The sequence below is a fragment of the Crocodylus porosus genome, unplaced genomic scaffold (assembly GCF_001723895.1).
Source record: "Crocodylus porosus isolate Cpor-Errol unplaced genomic scaffold, CroPor_comp1, whole genome shotgun sequence".
NCBI classification, from domain to species: Eukaryota; Metazoa; Chordata; order Crocodylia; family Crocodylidae; genus Crocodylus; species Crocodylus porosus.
Window position 1 is genome coordinate 28,416,821 of NW_017728910.1, and position 7,403 is coordinate 28,424,223.

General features: G+C 43.3%; 1 long non-coding RNA gene across 1 annotated transcript; it reads left to right on the forward strand.

Annotated features, from left to right (window-relative positions):
• The first annotated feature begins 691 nt into the window (after window positions 1-691).
• On the forward strand, window positions 692-2,773 carry LOC109308711. Its single transcript, XR_002100689.1, has 2 exons — window positions 692-1,699; window positions 2,051-2,773. It is a non-coding gene; the product is annotated as an uncharacterized LOC109308711 (long non-coding RNA).
• Window positions 2,774-7,403: the final 4,630 nt, after the last annotated feature.

Below are 7,403 nucleotides of genomic sequence, written 5' to 3' on the forward strand. Positions count from 1 at the left end.
CACAGGGAACAGGTCATACTGTGGGGCCCACATATGCTAGCATGGGTCAGCCTGAGACTAAACTTGCTCCCTGTCTAGATGTGTTCAGGTCAGGAGTTTTGATTATGGCACATGCTACCTGGCAGGCTCTAGCAAAGAGCATTTACTGCAGATCTACAGCCCTGTTCATTACTAGCATTAATTCAATTTCTTCATGTATTTACTGTTTAATCCAATTATATACAAATTGAGATAGCTAGGAAAGCAGGACTTTGAGGAAATTATTAAAAGCCTACAAAAGGAATGACATACTTGCATCCTGAACAGTGCAGAGGAGAGTTTGTGTTATTGTCACATTATCACTGGTCAGGAAATGGCAGCCTGTGGAAGAAAAGTACCATGGACTAGCTGACTGATCACGCTGCCAATAACTTTAGACTTTTAAGCCCAGCTGCTCCACTGGCTCACTCTGTGACCTTAAACGCCAGTCTTGCACTGAGTGTATTTCGATACAGGCCCCTTATGACTGCTGCATGTTGTAGTCCTCCAGGTGACGTGCATCTCCCACGCTGCTCTGCAGTGTGAAGCTGAGCCACAGTACGAGCGACGAAGGATCCAAGGAGGAGCTGCGTTCTCCCAGCCGGGAATTCCTGCTCTGCAGTGGGATTGTCTGGAGCCGCACTGCCGGGCAGTGCTTCGCAGCAGCAGGGCTGGGCTGCGGCTCCCACTGTTCTGGGCTGCGAGGAGCACATAGGTGGCAGCGAGACTGAAGCCTGTTCAGACGTGTGCTGAGAACCAGGCATTCCCCAGCCAGGCCCAGAACTTTAAGCCCCTGTTCTCTGCCCCTGCATAGCTGTCCCTCCTGAACTGTATCTGAAGAAAGGCATAATGTACAATCTAGATGGTACAGGGGCGCAAGATGCACACAGCTCGACTAGAAGCCCCTGGCCTAGATGCAGAAATTAGAGAAATATTTCTAAAGCTTGTGCAAAAACTTGTGTTAATTTCTACCTGTCCCCTCATGCCCAGGTCTGGTCCAGCAGGCTTTGCTGTCACAGAGCACCCCTGCCCACTGCTGCTTTAGCTTGAATTGCCTGTGCCTCCTGTAACTCAGTCTGGTCAGGTTTAGTACCTTCCAGGGTATCTGCTGTCCAGAAAAATTCCAAGTGAAGCAAATTTGCATCCAAGTAAGCACTGTCCAACACCCCCGTCTGAATGCTCTGCCCCCAGGCACTGAGTTCCTCTCTTTCACAGGCACTGAGTGTGGCTCCACAATCTCCTAGCCACCTTGGAAAGGAAAGTGAAGTCCTTTGCAGGTACCCTGCTGACTTACTGGCCCATCTCCTGGAGCAGCCCTGAGGCATAATTGAGCCCTCTGGTTTCGTTAACCCTTCTCTGCCAGTGTGGCATTTAGATGCCCAAATACACTGTGACATAAAGAAGCACACATGAGATGATCGTAGGGCTCCCTTGTTATCTGATCATCTATTAATTCACAACTGCTTTGGAATCGATAGATTTTATCCATGTGCAGACCATAATTTGTCGGGGTAAGTTGGATAAGCGACATGATAACTAACATATTTCTAATGGCAACAGGGATGGGTAGAAGCGGGATATAGGAAGCATCCCCTGTAGTGGAGTAAGGATGAACTTATGGTGGTGTTTCTTCTTATAAGGTGCTGAAGCTTCACTCAACCCTTCAGTGCAACAGCATGATGTAGGTATTTTATGCATTCCTCCCTCTAATCTAATCTTGCGTTCACAAGTGTAGACTCCTAGCTATAAAGGTTTGTCACTTGAGTTAACTGTTCATGCAGATAAGCTCAGACTGTACAGAACACCAACCTATCTGCTTAATTTGACTCACAAAAGTTAAAATAGACACGTTATATAATGATGTTGGTCTTTACATCAGGAAATCAACTAAGAGGTTGTTAAGCTGCTATTATATAAGGCAGTGCCAATAATAGAAAGTGTGGAGGAAGGTAGTGCAGCTGATGCTTGTTATATTGGTGGTAATTGTTAGAGGAGAGATTTATGGAAATATCCTGTGTCTGGTATTTTACAGATGTTGAGAAAGCAGCTGGGCACTGGCAGCCAGCACTGTAACTTGCTGCCCATTAGACTGTGTATCAGATCAAACCAAATAGACATTCTGAAAATGGCTTGCAGGCTGCACCAGGCTTATATTGCAATTGTGATGATTTTCATTCTTTGTGGTTACTGGAAGATAAAGCTTACAGTTCAGTGGGGTTGTCAACTGTTCCGGACTCCACCAGCATCCTTCGGTAGCAGGCTAAAAGAAGGACCAGCTGACCTTGAACACATGCTAATAGATTTCTATTTAAACAATTACTAAAGTAACTGTGGAGTGCATAAAATGCACAATTGCAGACATCTGTAGACAAAGAACAATTCTGTCTTCCTCTGTGAAAACAAGGATGTTTTCTTTTAATGGTCATGCTCAGTGAGTCTCCACTAGCTGCAGAAACACAATTACTTTTGATGCATGCTCAGATTGAGGTCCAGTTGGGCTGAGATTAAGGTTCAGTTTTGAAACCAAACAAGGGCTAGGATTGAACCATTTCTGAAACAAGGATTTTAAGTTAAGATGATTCACTGTAAGTGAAGAGGTACATGTTGAACGACATGGGCAGGCTGAGGTAACTGTGCAAGTAAAGTTAAAATGATATAATGAGAGAGAGTTAAGACGGGTATTTACAAGTCCTGTTGAATAGGTTCAGTGACATGAAGCTAAGCTGCCCTGACAATAAAACTTTGATACTGTTAACAGGAATTCATCTGTGTTATTTATAGGTGCTTAGAATATATTGTATTGGTTCCTGTAATTCATTAAACTTCCTTCTCCATCTCATAGTGGCCATTTCTCATATACACACAACCGTTAATAACTTATCCAGGGGAGATCATTACCAGGCAAATGTACTGGCTAAGCAGTTTTATATGACATACATGTGCATGACAGAGTTTAGATGACACAATTACAATATTTTTATGAAGACAATAGATTTACAATTAGCTGTCTGTCTGATTCTGTATCACAGAAGAAGCATCTGGCTATAGGATCTTTTCCATTTCAGCAGTGGTCCCTGGTAAGAACAGGCTGTGATTTCCTTAGTCATATGGAATAGCATCTTAGGGTATAGACAGAGATAATGATGCTCTTGATATCAAATGATACATATATAAGCTCTTATAATGCAAGTATTATAGTTGTGTTCTACAGTGATACAAGGATAGCTAAATTGTTGCAACTTTAATCCTATTTCTTTTGGTGTTAAAGCGATTTAGTTAACTTGGGTGACCTTGGGACAGGGACGTAATGACTTCAATATGGGCAAATGGAGGTTGCCTCTAACTAAAACATACAGTCGGTACTTTAAAAGAGTTAATGTCCCAAAGTTGGCAAAAATTATTAATGAAAGGATAAGGATAAAAATGTACTCCAAAAACGTTGACTAGAAATGAAACATTTTTAATGAAGTTCACTAGCCAGCCAAAATGTCCTGCTTTTGCAAGTAAGAAAGAGGACAACTTCAGGTCTGGGTCAATGGGGAAATGAAGGCAGCAATTACAAATAATAATGTTTAGATTATGGTTGTATGGGATGTTCTGGATGGGAAGAATCCTGCCTCAGGCAGGGATTGGATGACATAACCTCTGGAGGTCCCTTCCAGACCCACTTCTCTATGAGTCTATGATATAAAAGGAGAAATGAAGAAAAGAGAAGAAGCAAACAGTCAGTATAAATTAAAAATTACATAGAATGAAAATTGTGAACAATTAACTACATTAGAGTAAAACCCAGGGTTGGTCAGGAAAGCTAAAGACAATATGAAAGAGTTTGTAAGGAAATCAAAATCATACTATAGCTATATTCCTATGCAGTGATGAAGTAACAGGGTAGTCTGGCACTTTACAGGAGGCAAGCCACCCCAGGATAGAGGTTTGCTTTACTTGCTTATTTGTTCAGACCAAGTATTATTGTTTTGTGTTATGAGGACTGGTTGAGGGGCTCCCAAGGAAGCAAAACCAGACAGTGGGGCTGCAGGCACTCAAGCCTGCCCACGGACTGTTGTTTGAACTTTTGGAATGGCATAGAAAAGGCCAAGTCAAGATCAACCTCCTGCAAGTACCATCAAAGAGCCAAGTGTGTTTGGGAAAGATGTTAGGATGGTTGTTCTCAGCAGCTGCTCTTCAGCTTTGGAACTCGCTGGAGGCCTACCACAGCCCAAGCCTGCACGTCCTCCAAGAGCACTGTAACACCTTCCTACTCGGGCAGGTGCTCAGCAAGCCAGGCTAGGCTGGGATATTGTTTAGGGAGTTTTTGTTTTCTATTTTGTTTGGATAATCTACTTGTCTTTATAAATTAATTTGTCCCTTACTATAAGCTACTCAGAGCCTTTGTTTGGAAAAGCAGCATGTAAATCTAATAAGTAAATAAATGTGCTCCAAACGAGATTGCTATGGTATTTATGTTTTGTCTACACGGTGACGAGGAGGGACATGATGGCAGAGTGTTTAAGGCATCTCACAAGGGATGGAGAAGTGCAAGTGTAAGCCCTGCTCTGGACCTGTGCTGAAGGCTGTCCCCATTTGACCCATACGTAAAGGGGTTGCTGGCTGTTTGGGGTGGAGAATTGAGGGCTAGTAACACCATGCCTTTGTGCTGTGGGCTACAGAAAGTAGCGTGCTTTTACTATGCTGCTAGCCCGATGGGCCATCTGGTCTCAGATGGACCTTTGACCTTTTTATTCAGAAAGGAACAGAAGGATGTATCACAAGAAGATAATGAAGTATGTTTCAGTCCATTAGTAACTAAGGAAGACAATAATCAGAATCTAGTAGGAACGCACTTTGAGACAGGGGCTGTCCTCCTAATCAGAGCAGGACCCTGCTGCATGTGCACAGCACTTGCTGCGGTAGCACAGACACCAAGACGGAGCCTGGCAGTCCTCGGTCATTTGCACTGAAGAGCCCAAGCAGTTGGGTAAGGACACCTCTGGCCACTGACCTCTGTTGTAGAATACCCAGGAAATGACTGAAGAGTGTTAATCTTGTGCCAAGATTACAAAAAAGAGCAAGTGGGGTGACACGGACCGTGGTCAGCCGGACAGCCTGACATCTATCCCAGGCAAAATCATGGAAAATCTGATCCAGGATTCACTTAATAATGAAATTAAAAGATAGAAGTGCAATGAATGCGGGTCAGCATGGTTCATGGAACATTGACCAATCCGACTTCATCTGGTTCTGCAGCAGTTGAGATCACTGTTGCTGGTCTAATGGCTCCTCCTGTCTTTACAGACTTGTGCCCCCTGCCCCCTCTGTTAGTGAGATGCTGGTGGCCAGTTGCTGTGTTGTCCTGCAGTAGTGGAGGGGAGGGACCTTGGGGTGGTCCCTGAAGAGCAAGGGCCTACCTGCATATCTGGTGTAGAGAGGTCAGGAGCCAGTTTCTGTGCTGATCTGTGCATGGTTCTGGGGGTGCCAGCCTGTCTCCTTGTAAAACCATGCGTCAGCTAAAGAGCATGGGGAAACCTCCTGATGCTTTTGAAGCCTTTTTTAACCACTGTGTGAGGGTTTGTTTTACTGGGAGAGGACATTGAAGCCATACAAGGCCATTAATGTTCCTGTGATAAAAAGCAATGATTGCCTATGGGGAAGCAGATTCTTCTTTGCTCTGTGTATTATTTGGTATTTTCCAAAGAAGTTTTAAGGGAATTTAATTTTTGGGTTTTTTTAATATGGATTTTAGTAAAACTAAGTTGAGTAAAAAAAAAAAAAGTCTGGGCCTAAAGAGGCAAGTGGAGAATTGGGCGGTAAAGGTGAAAAGATCAAATATGGAAAATAAATGTGGAAAAATAAAAGAAGTTTCAAGGAATTGAGAATGTGGAAATGACATGGAAAAACATGTTTTAATTAGGATGTAAGACAGGAAGTTTCAGGGATTGGGGAATACAGGACTGATATGGGAAATTTTAGAAAATCATTTGTTTTGTTTCAGATTTACTTGCAAAACATACTGACTGCAGAGTTTCTACAGGGTTGCTTAAGCAGTCCGTAGGATGATGGCATGTGTTAGTAGGTTTTACAGTTTCATAGTAGCTAGGGTCAGGAGGGACCTGAACACATCATCTCGCTTGACACCCTGCTGCAGGCAGGAATGAAAGCTGGGTTCACAAGACCCCAGACAGGTGATCATCCAACCTCCTCTTGAATTTGCCCAAGGCAGGGGCGAGAACCACTTCCCTGGGAAGTTGGTTCCAGATTCTGGCCACCCTAACTGTAAAATATTGCCTTCTGATCTCTAACTTAAACCCGTTCTCCATCAGCTTATTACCATTGTTTCTGTCACCCCAGGTGGTGCTGGGGAGAACAGGGCTCTTCCTATTTGCTGTTGGTCTCCCCTGATGAGTTTGTAGGCAGCCACCAGGTTTAATATATGTCAAGTAGTTTTAGAAGAGAACAAGATAGTATAGTCCAGGATGTGATTTTGGGATTGGGGGTCTCAATATGAAATGCATCCTGACACTGTCAAAGTCTCTTCTCAATACTGCCTGGTGCTGTGATTAGGCAATATATTGTTCTTGTAGCTCATGATCTTGTGTTAAGCACAATGCTTATAGACTTGTTTAATTTAGAATGGAAATGTACTTGAATAATGTTTTTCTGGGTTTTTTTTTACTTGCTAGTAGTGCTGCTCTTATGTCTTTCAGGGTCCTCAACATAAAACACTTCTGTCTGAAGCCAATTCCAAAGCTGAACCCAGTGAAATAACAGTAGCATAAACAATTAAAAAAGAGAGAGAAAGAAAATAACTGAACTGACAGTTATGCTTGTAGGGTTGTGAGGCATTAATTAAATGGCAGATTTGGCAATTTAGCTACCTTATATGTAGTCAGTTACCTTCTGCCATGTGTGGTATTAGTACTGAAAGAAAACTCACTGCTTCTGGCAAAACATTGCTTGTTCACCAGAATCCAACTTCAAATTAATGTCGTGTTTGCTTACAAGTTGATGGTCCAGTCTTCTGCTACGAGACCTGGGTTGGCAACGTATGGCCCATGGAATAGATGTGGCCTGTTAAGAAAGCAGCTCACCTTGTGGTGGTGGGGAATGGCAACAAGAAGTGGGGCACTGTTTCTTTCCTGTGCTGTAAGTTCAGCTGCCAGTGACATTGAAATTGGCAGCCCATGGCAGCAACCAGCTTGCAACCTATAAAGGCTTAATGTAAGCTAATGGCGCTGTTGTTTTCTGCTTTGTCCCTGACCGCACATTCAGCTGGTGCCTCCAGATCCTTGCAAAGCAAGAAAACTCTTTTAGTTCTTGCATTGTTTTTCAAGTGCTAAGCAGGGCCCAGTGGGGTTTGCTGCAGACAGTGCTGGTCCATGTGCTGTCTT